Genomic DNA, 9,530 nt, shown 5'->3' with positions numbered 1-9,530 from the left:
TGTGTTGACCTCTTTTATATTTTTGGGGTAAATAAAAACCCATTTTTCAACAAACTCCTGTTTTTCCTCATGGCTTTACTGCTTGGTCTCTGACACTAGTTATTAAATGTTAAAATGGCTTGCCATAATCGCCCTATGCCTTCTAAAAGGCCACTGACATTTAGACAATTCAGTGAGAGCGAAGTGTGAAATGAGTATGGCTACTACGGGAGAAGACAACGACATTGTGGCTAGCTTGAAAGCATTGCCTTTTTTGCTTTCGAAGATAAGCGATCAATAATCCAAAATTGAAGACCAACTCCAGCATTGCAATTACTGGAAAGGGGAAAAGCTTTGAAGGGTATTTTAAGGCTGAGATCCCATGGATGACTAACAGGTTGTGTTGCTGAAGTTGCCTTCTTTTTTCCACGGATAAATCGTCGGCTTGGGATAGTGGATATACTAGCCTGGCTAACCTAACAAAGTCAGTCCATCGTCACCAGGATGCTGCTGCACACCTGCAAGCTACGGTGAGTTTAAAATCAGTTGGGGATGTCAGAGTAGATCTTCAACTGAATGAGCAGCATCGCAACCAAATTGTTGCTATTGTCAAGGCATTTCATACCTGGTTATTATAACACTTTGCTAATTTAGGCCAACTATACTCAAAATTATGGCTTTTTTGGTATTCTGCATATGCTTTTGTTGTGACTTATAAAGCTCATGCCATATTTTGCATTGTGAAGGTGGATTTTATCATTATTTCTATTCTAAGTATGGAGAAAGACATCCAATGGATTCTGGATTTTTGGATTTGAATGGAGTTTGAGGCAATGTGTTTGCTGCCGATGATTGTGTGTGCACGTATTTGATTGTGTGAGTATCATTAAAGAAGCTCATGAAGTCATCACTACTCAGAGCTATAGGAATAGATGGCTCAGTAGAGCTGTGACTCTCTGTCAGCCTGGCTACAGTGCTGAAAAGAAACCTTGGGTTGTTCTTATTTTCTTCTATTAGTGATGAGTAATAGTCTGATCTGGCATTTCAGAGGGCCTTCCTATATGTTTTCAGACTGTCTTGCCAGTCTAAACGAGATTCTTCCCGTTTGGTGGAATGCCATTTACTTTCAAGTTTTCGCAAGATTTGTTTTAATTTGCAGGTTTGGGAGTTATACCAAGGTGCTAGTTTCCTGTGTTTCATCATCTTCTTTTTGAGGGGAGCAACAAAGTCAAATGTCGTTCGCAGTCAGCCTGCAGCACTGTCTAACAAATCATCAATTTGGGAGGGACATATTTAAATACTGAGGCATGGCATTGAAATAAATGCCAATGGAATTACTTCCTTGAATTTAGCTACAGCACTTTCAGATAGACATCTTGTGTAGAAACTTTTACCTAATGGCGTATAGCCCGGTATGAACCACCACTTTCATCTGCTCAGTTGTTTAATAAAACTAATATGCAATCTATAAAATGGATGTTGTCTGTTGTTTTGTGACTAAGAGTTGGCGGTGGGTAGAGGTAACGGCTCCTGACACTGAATATGAAACCAGGTAAATGCGACTGCACGAAGCTAACAGCAGGGCTATTCAACTATACTGTTCAAGGGGACACATTTTGGGAAAGCTTAGTGGCCGGGGGAAGGACATTTCCCTGAGCTACTATCAATAAAATAAATCATATTCCTGACATCAAAACACTGAGTGAAGTTTGGAATGAATGAAGAATGCAGACATCATCACGGTCCGATGACGTCATGGACATGCTTAATCACTGGCCATTTGGATGTACCGCTGGTAGAGAGAGAGGGGCTGGTTTGCCTCCGCCAGCAGCTCAAGTTTGCAAGAATTTGCCAAATTTTAAGATTTGTGGCAAACTAAGATAAACAGACTGCATACAGACTTCATCTTGAGGCATCGTACACCAAAAACACACCGGGCCAGCCCGCACGCTGCAGCAATCGTTTCGGCATTTCCTCTATTTCTTCCCCGAGCCACAAGCAAATGTGTCAAGCCAGGTAGGTAATTACATACAGGAAAGTCACAGGGAGGCCGGATACTTTACAAAATAAAACAATTTTTTTTTTCTTGACTTCTCATCTGTGTCTAGAGCGAGACAGGCGATCGGCAGGCACACAAAGAGAGACAGAAGGATGGACAGACAGACAGAGAGTAACACACACACTCACACACAACCAAACACAACCACTCTCAGAGAGAGTGAAAGAGAGAGAGAGAGACAGAGAGAGAGAGAGGGAGAGAGAGACAGAGAGAGAGAGGGAGAGAGAGGGAGAGAGAGACAGAGAGAGACAGAGAGACAGAGAGAGACAGAGAGAGAGAGAGAGAGACAGAGAGCGAGAGAGAGAGAGAGAGAGAGAGAGAGAGAGAGAGAGAGAGAGAGAGAGAGAGAGAGAGAGACAGAGAGAGAGAGAGAGAGACAGAGAGCGAGAGAGAGAGAGAGAGAGAGAGAGACAGAGAGAGAGAGAGAGAGAGAGAGAGAGAGAGAGAGAGAGAGAGAGAGAGAGATGTTTTATAGAGTGGAGAGGAGCAGGGTCGCTTTGTGACCACCGTGGAGAAATGCACGTCTGGTGTGAATCTCTCTCACAGTAATTTATTCTGCTGAGTAGGTCACTGGAGGTTGTCCATCACAGATAGTTGGCACCTCAACTCTACATAGGCTGAGGTGAGACACTCTGCAGCCCATCTGAATGCTCCCTCTACCATACCCTCCCCTCCCTGTAGGTTAGCTGCTGGGGTTAACACCTGCGAGCAGGTACGATACCTGCTAATGGGGCACTGGCCTTTGTGTAGAGCCATCCTTCCAACCTTAAGAGAGAAACTCACAACCTGGAGTATTACCTTTGCTTCCCCTCCCGTTTCAGCACTTGTCGAAGGTTGCAGAGCAAGGTGATATGATGAAGGTGAGGGCTTGTTATTCTGAGGGGCTTCAAAGACGGCACTGTTGACGACAGTTTGCATGAGGAACAATAATATTGAAATCTCTCCGTCTCTCAATTTCTATGTCTCTTTACCTCGCTCATCCAGCCCCCACAATAAAGGGTCGTGGGATTGTGTGGGTGGCATCGGTAAATAGATAATCATCTCCCTTGGCAAAATAGAACACACACACGCATCCTCACACGCACCGGGCAGGATTGTGTATGCCCCCACACTTACACACTCTTCAAACAGGTCTTCTCTCTTTTCTAGATTAGTAAATTGGAGAATGACGGAGTGATAAGTAGGCAGGGGTTTTGCAATGCAACTGGCAGCAGCAGCACTACAGACATACACAACTAAATAATGAAGCCCCATTTATTATTACTGCACATGGAACAAGCTGAGAGCTGTTTGAAGTGCTCTGGCTTCCCCTTCATCTCCTCTCCGTCTGTCTCTCTCTCCCTTTAATTCTGTCCTTTTTATTCCTTCCGTCTCTATCTCTAAGTCACGCTCTGTCTTCTTCCTTGTTCTCTCTCCCTACTTTTTGTTTCCATGTCTCTTGGATGAGCTTATCATTTTGAAAGAGAACAGCCTATTTTTTCAGCAGTTTATGCTTATAAAAAATGTTGTCCTAAGGTAAGATAACTTAATTCAGCCATGTAGGGAAATGACGTAAGTAACATTTATCAGAAAAGGGATTGAATCAGAATACATATCATGATTCACGATCAAAATGTATTTAATTACAAAGAATATGGTTACTCAGAAAAGCTGGTGACAGTTTCTATACTAGCTACATAACAGACCTGCGATCTCTAGAGTAGTGGATAAATGTGGCAAGATATGAAACTAAAATTAGGTAGAGCTGGTCTGGGGGCATTTTCCCCCGCAAGAAAGTTTTAGTGATTTGAATACGCAAATAAGGCTTTTTGGAGCCTTTGGAACGAGAAAACAACATCTTGGTTTAATAAACAAATAGTTTTACTTGCTTGATAATATATATTATGTATTGTTGGATTATAATTATTGTTGCATTAATGTATTCATCATTTTAATGTTGCAGCTGGTGAATGTGGAGCTAATTTAATTTATTTAGCCTGTATATCTATAATATATAATTGTTTTACATACTCCTTGGTAGCTTGTCAATTAATTCATTAATTGTTATTAACCAATAAATCATTATTGATATCATAATTTCATAATTTATTTATTAATTATATTTTCTATTATTAAGCTGAATATGCAAATGAACTGGTAACTAAGGCTGTCAAATGTGGTGGAGTAAAAAGTATAATATTTGCTTCTGAGATGTAGTATAGGAGTATAAAGTAACAGAAAATAGAAATACTCAAGTACACTCTCTAATTTGTACTTACTGCTACTTGTAAATGTAGGCTAGTTACTTTCCATTACTGGTAACTGAGTTGAGAAATGCCATGATTTAAGCTAATGCTAGCTATTTTAGTTAACATAACATATAAGAAAGGTGGCTTGAAACAGTCCGCAACGTTATTTACATTGCATTGTTCTGTAAAGGGCCTTTCAGACCAATCGCGGGAACGGCACTCTGAAACCCATTATTTCCATTGGCTTACGCCGCACTAAAATGTTTTTTTGCTGCGTCAACCTTCCGCCTCCACTGCGCTCAAACGGCGTTTGGTCTGAAAGGCCGGGCAGCGGAAACTGTGCCGTTACCAGCACTTTATTTGCTGAGGCTGTAGGTACTCAAACATGACTCACATGTACATGGACAATCATTCTCACGTAATTCACTTTAGGCTATTTAGCAAATAAAGTGCTACACTGTATCCTCCAAACACAGGGTCCTTGCACCATTTTTTTTAAGTCAAACTTAATGCTTTTCAAGACCTGTTTAAGGCTACCACAAATAAAGTTTAAGACCTAAAAATGTTGGGCAAAAATATTTGATAGGAAAGAGAATACATTGAGTCATTAATAAGATTTATAACTTAATAGCTTAATAATGTCCTTATAATCCTTGTGTATCCTCAAAAACAAAAATTATACAAGTAGATTCGAAAAGGCAATCTGGTTGGTCAAATTAGCATGACAGCCAATACATCTGTGATGACAGCACACCCAGAGCCATTTGAGCACACCAGGCTCATCACTTGAAATATTATTCCGCCATTTCCATGTCAACATCACAGAATTGAACTATTTTTGAAACATTTGTATTCATGAAAATAAATCAGGAACCACAGTGGAACACACAGAAACTCTCCAACATATTTATATTTCAATCAGGAACACTCTTATCATAGATTCAACCATTTATTGCAACAAATGGACACTGTTCATTGTATAAAAGTGGATATTCTTAATTTATTTCCTACAATTTAACTCTCAATATTTAGGTTGGTTTGATCAGAAATCGTGCTACTACTACTACTTGGAGTGAAGCTGAATGTTTCAACCGTTTTCCTTGGATTAGGGTGGCATCTAAATCATGGTGACAGCTGTCACCGTGGTCCTGCTCCACGCCCTGCTATGCCCTGCAGTGCCCTGCTACGTCCTGCAGTGCCCTGCTACACCCTGCTTTGCTCTGCTACGTCCTGTAACACCCTGCTACGTCCTGCTATGTCCTGCAATGCCCTGCTACACCTTGTAATGCCCTGCAGTGCCCTGCTACACCTTGTAACGCCCTGCAGTGCCCTGCTATACCCTGTAATGCCCTGCAGTGCCCTGCTATACCCTGTAATGCCCTGCAGTGCCCTGCTATACCCTGTAATGCCCTGCAGTGCCCTGCTACGCCATGAACTACTACAACTACTATTTCCAGTCAATAGTTACATTATCTTTATTGACTATAATTGCCACTGTTCATCACACCCCCAACCGGCACCGTCAGACACCACCTACCAAGTGTCTGGGTAGATAGATAGATAGATAGATAGATAGATAGATAGATAGATAGATAGATAGATAGATAGATAGTCATACACACATATTCACTCACACACAAACCAAAAATACAAGAAATGTGTTAAGGTGTTAAAGCTGATATATGCTTGTAATTGTACCCCCGGGTGGGAATCAATGCACTGACAGCTTCATTCTGCACTGCAATCTCAAAACAGCCTTAATAACCCTAAAAGTTAGTACATCTCCTACATAGGCGATAACAGTAGGTATTGGCCAACTTCTTTTTTCACCTTTCCTTTTAAGGCTTACTTTCTATTGAGGAAAAAGTGTGTGTGTGTGTGACATGCACCCCTGTGGTGAGTTTGAACTTTGGAATTCATCTTTTATTTGCATAACGCCTTAAGGTCTCCCATAGACATTAATTACTGTGATCTGTCGCGCCTCTTTCTGTCATTTTTTCTCCTCTCTCCCTCTCTATCTGCCTTCCTCTCAACTCAAGCACTTTTCTGTCTTAGCTAAAGGTCAGTGTTAATCACTGGCTGCAATAAAAGGGATATTTTTCTTATGAGAGTCCTGTTGTACTCTGTTTCCAATTAGCTCTAGCTTAAAAATACAGCTTCTTGGCACGGCCAGGGGCCGAGTGCATCCCCTATCTCTCACACACACACACACACACACACACACACACACACACACACACACACACACACACACACACACCTTGCTCTATTTGTGTGTCACTTTGAAACCTCTTCCCTCTTCCTCTCTCACCAAACTTCCATTTACTCCCGGCAGAGGCAGTGGATAAAAATACCTCATTTTGAAGTAGCAGCCCCTGTGCTGGTGGCTACTCACACTGAAACTCATTTGTTCTACTGGAAACAAGACAGTCGAGGCTGCTATTCAATCAAAGCTACTAAAAACAAGTCAAAAGGCCATCTGTCATCCTCTACAAGTATGGATTAACTGCACCCAGAAGAAAATATCTCCACCATGAGGTCCTTTATAGTATATTGTCTAACACTGAGTTTAAGCCCTTGCTCTATTCTCTATCTTGCACGGAGCACACATATCACAACTGAAACAACGTCTGAGGTCAGGCCCATGAATACAACAGAAGGTGATGATTCCTCAGGGTTTCAGGAAAACATTGGCTATGTAATTCCTCACTTGTTAACTTCATGTGAGTTTCAACTCAATTTGCTTTTAATGGCTTTGCAAACTTTACCAAGTTACCAAAGTTTACAGTTTAACAGATCTCCCTGCGCTCCCCCAGAGAAGACCCATATTCCTACAACGCCTGAGGTGTTAGAGGGAGAGAAATAAAGGGTCCCAAACCCCTCCACCAGTCATTTTAATTAACAACCCCATTTTAATTAAACATTGATTATCTGCTAATTAGCCCCTGATAGCTCCCAGATGTAAGTGGGAACGGGTACTAGATGTGACAGCCAGGAGGGCACAATGAAAAACTGGCACAACCAAATTGTGTTGCGGATCCCCCTAGGGCTGAATGTTTTTCGACTATAAATGATGCCTTCGCGTCGCATTCTTCCTAATTGACGTCACTTTGATAGCTCCTGGATGAGGGATGCATAGAAAATTGAGTGCAAGTGTGCATTCTCATCAAATTTAGGCAATTTTCTGCCACAGCAAAACAATAAATATATTTTTTAAAAGTAGGAGAGTAGCTTTCTGGTAAATAAAAGCTAGTGTTAATAATAACACAGCTGGGTATTTGGGGGGAAATCTGCGCTAAGGGAAGTTTCTGTCTGAGACCTCACCATTAGATCATCCACAAGTCAACACCAACTCACAGTCTGACTCTCATATTGGCAGAGTAATTGTCTCAGCACTTGAGTGAATATATGAGCACTCACTCTACACCCATCAAAAAATCATTACTTGTTCCCAGTCTGCCCTAAAGTCAGCTACTTTTAATAAGAAACAGGATACACAAAGCACATGCTAACTTGATTACAGAATGAACTTCCATAGCATGGAGTGCACTCTGTGGCACTAAACGGCAACTGAAAAAAGGAATAATCATCACTGTGTTGTTTTCATTCATTATAACATAAAAATACACAATACATGTATTCAACAGTTGACAACATGCTAAAAGCCATGGTGATTACCAACCAAGTGTTACATGAATTATATAGCACCCATGCAAATGGCTGCACATCAAATAAAGTCAGTAAATAAATGCATAACCATCACAAAGGCCCAAACTATGAATAATAAATACTGTTGTCTGCCTTTCAATTAGTTCTTTGTGCCTTGAATAAACCCTGTGCCTGTGTTTGTTTGTGTGTGTCTGTGTGTGTATCCCCTGGGCCTGCATCTGCCGAGATCAATAATTATACATATATTATTAAGACAACCACCCATGGATCAGCCCTCTCTCGGCTTCACTTTCCCTCTCTTTGAAATTTGGACCATGCAACATGGTAGGCCTGAGGCCTGTACTATGAAGCGAGATTTGGCGTTAACGAGGTAACTTCAGGTTCAACCCTGCGTTTTCTGTATCACGAAGGTGGATCACTTGTTACCGGGTTAAATGAGGTAACTCATGCTGAACACCTAACCTGGTCGGGACCAGGTTAAGTTGGAGATTAGAGATCAACCGGTGTAAAAGCACCGCCTACTGACCAATTAATACTTGATTGATAACGGCGTCACTGTTCTTAGAAGACCAGAGAGAGAGAGAGAGAGAGAGAGAGAGAGAGACACAGAGAGAGAGACACAGAGAGAGAGAGAGAGAGAGAGAGAGAGAGAGAGAGACAGAGAGAGAGAGAGAGAGAGAGACAGAGAGAGAGAGAGAGAGAGACAGAGAGAGAGAGAGAGAGAGAGAGACAGAGAGAGAGAGAGACAGAGAGAGAGAGAGAGAGAGAGAGAGAGAGAGAGAGAGAGAGAGACAGAGACAGACAGAGAGAGAAAGAGAGACAGAGAGAGAGAGAGAGAGACACAGAGAGAGAGAGAGAGAGAGAGAGAGACAAACAGAGAGAGAGAGAGAGAGAGAGAGAGAGAGAGAGAGAGAGAGAGAGAGAGAGAGAGAGAGAGAGAGAGAGAGAGAGAGAGAGAGAGAGAGAGAGAGAGAGAGAGAGAGAGAGAGAGAGAGAGAGAGACAGAGAGAGAGAGAGAGAGAGAGAGAGAGAGAGAGAGAGAGAGAGAGAGACAGAACGAACCGTTAACATTCCCTGATGGGTATTTTTATGAAAGATATAGATTTTCAGCGGATAGGTTATAGCTATAGGCTATTTGTCGGCTTCTTGAGCCGTGTGTTGCCAATGCCACACATCAGTTTGAATTATGTTTTTATATTTTTTATTTTCTCTCACGATGGCTTCCCACTGCCAGGGTTACAACTGAAATAAAAGGCTAAAGCAACGACAGTTTATGGAAAGGACAAGTGTAATTATGATCAGATCTTGGTCCTGACTGATGGAGAAGTGATATTAATAAGCGTTGTGATTTACACATTTACAGCGTCGGCTATTTTTTTGCCAGCTTTCCTCCTGTTTTAGGAAGCAGCGACTGTATTGTGTTTTGCCTGTAAAACCGTGTCTGTGTTCTTCATATTTATGTAGTATTATAGTTTGCTCTTCTTATGTAAAATATGAGGCTCTGGTAGATGTTTGTGATTGGTCGTGCTGTGCAAACCCCGCCTCTTTTAAGGGATTGGGAAACCCTGATGGTTGACTGAACTAGTTGATAACCA

Source organism: Sander vitreus, chromosome 21, assembly GCF_031162955.1.
Source record: "Sander vitreus isolate 19-12246 chromosome 21, sanVit1, whole genome shotgun sequence".
Lineage (NCBI taxonomy): Eukaryota > Metazoa > Chordata > Actinopteri > Perciformes > Percidae > Sander > Sander vitreus.
This window is presented reverse-complemented; position numbering follows the sequence as displayed.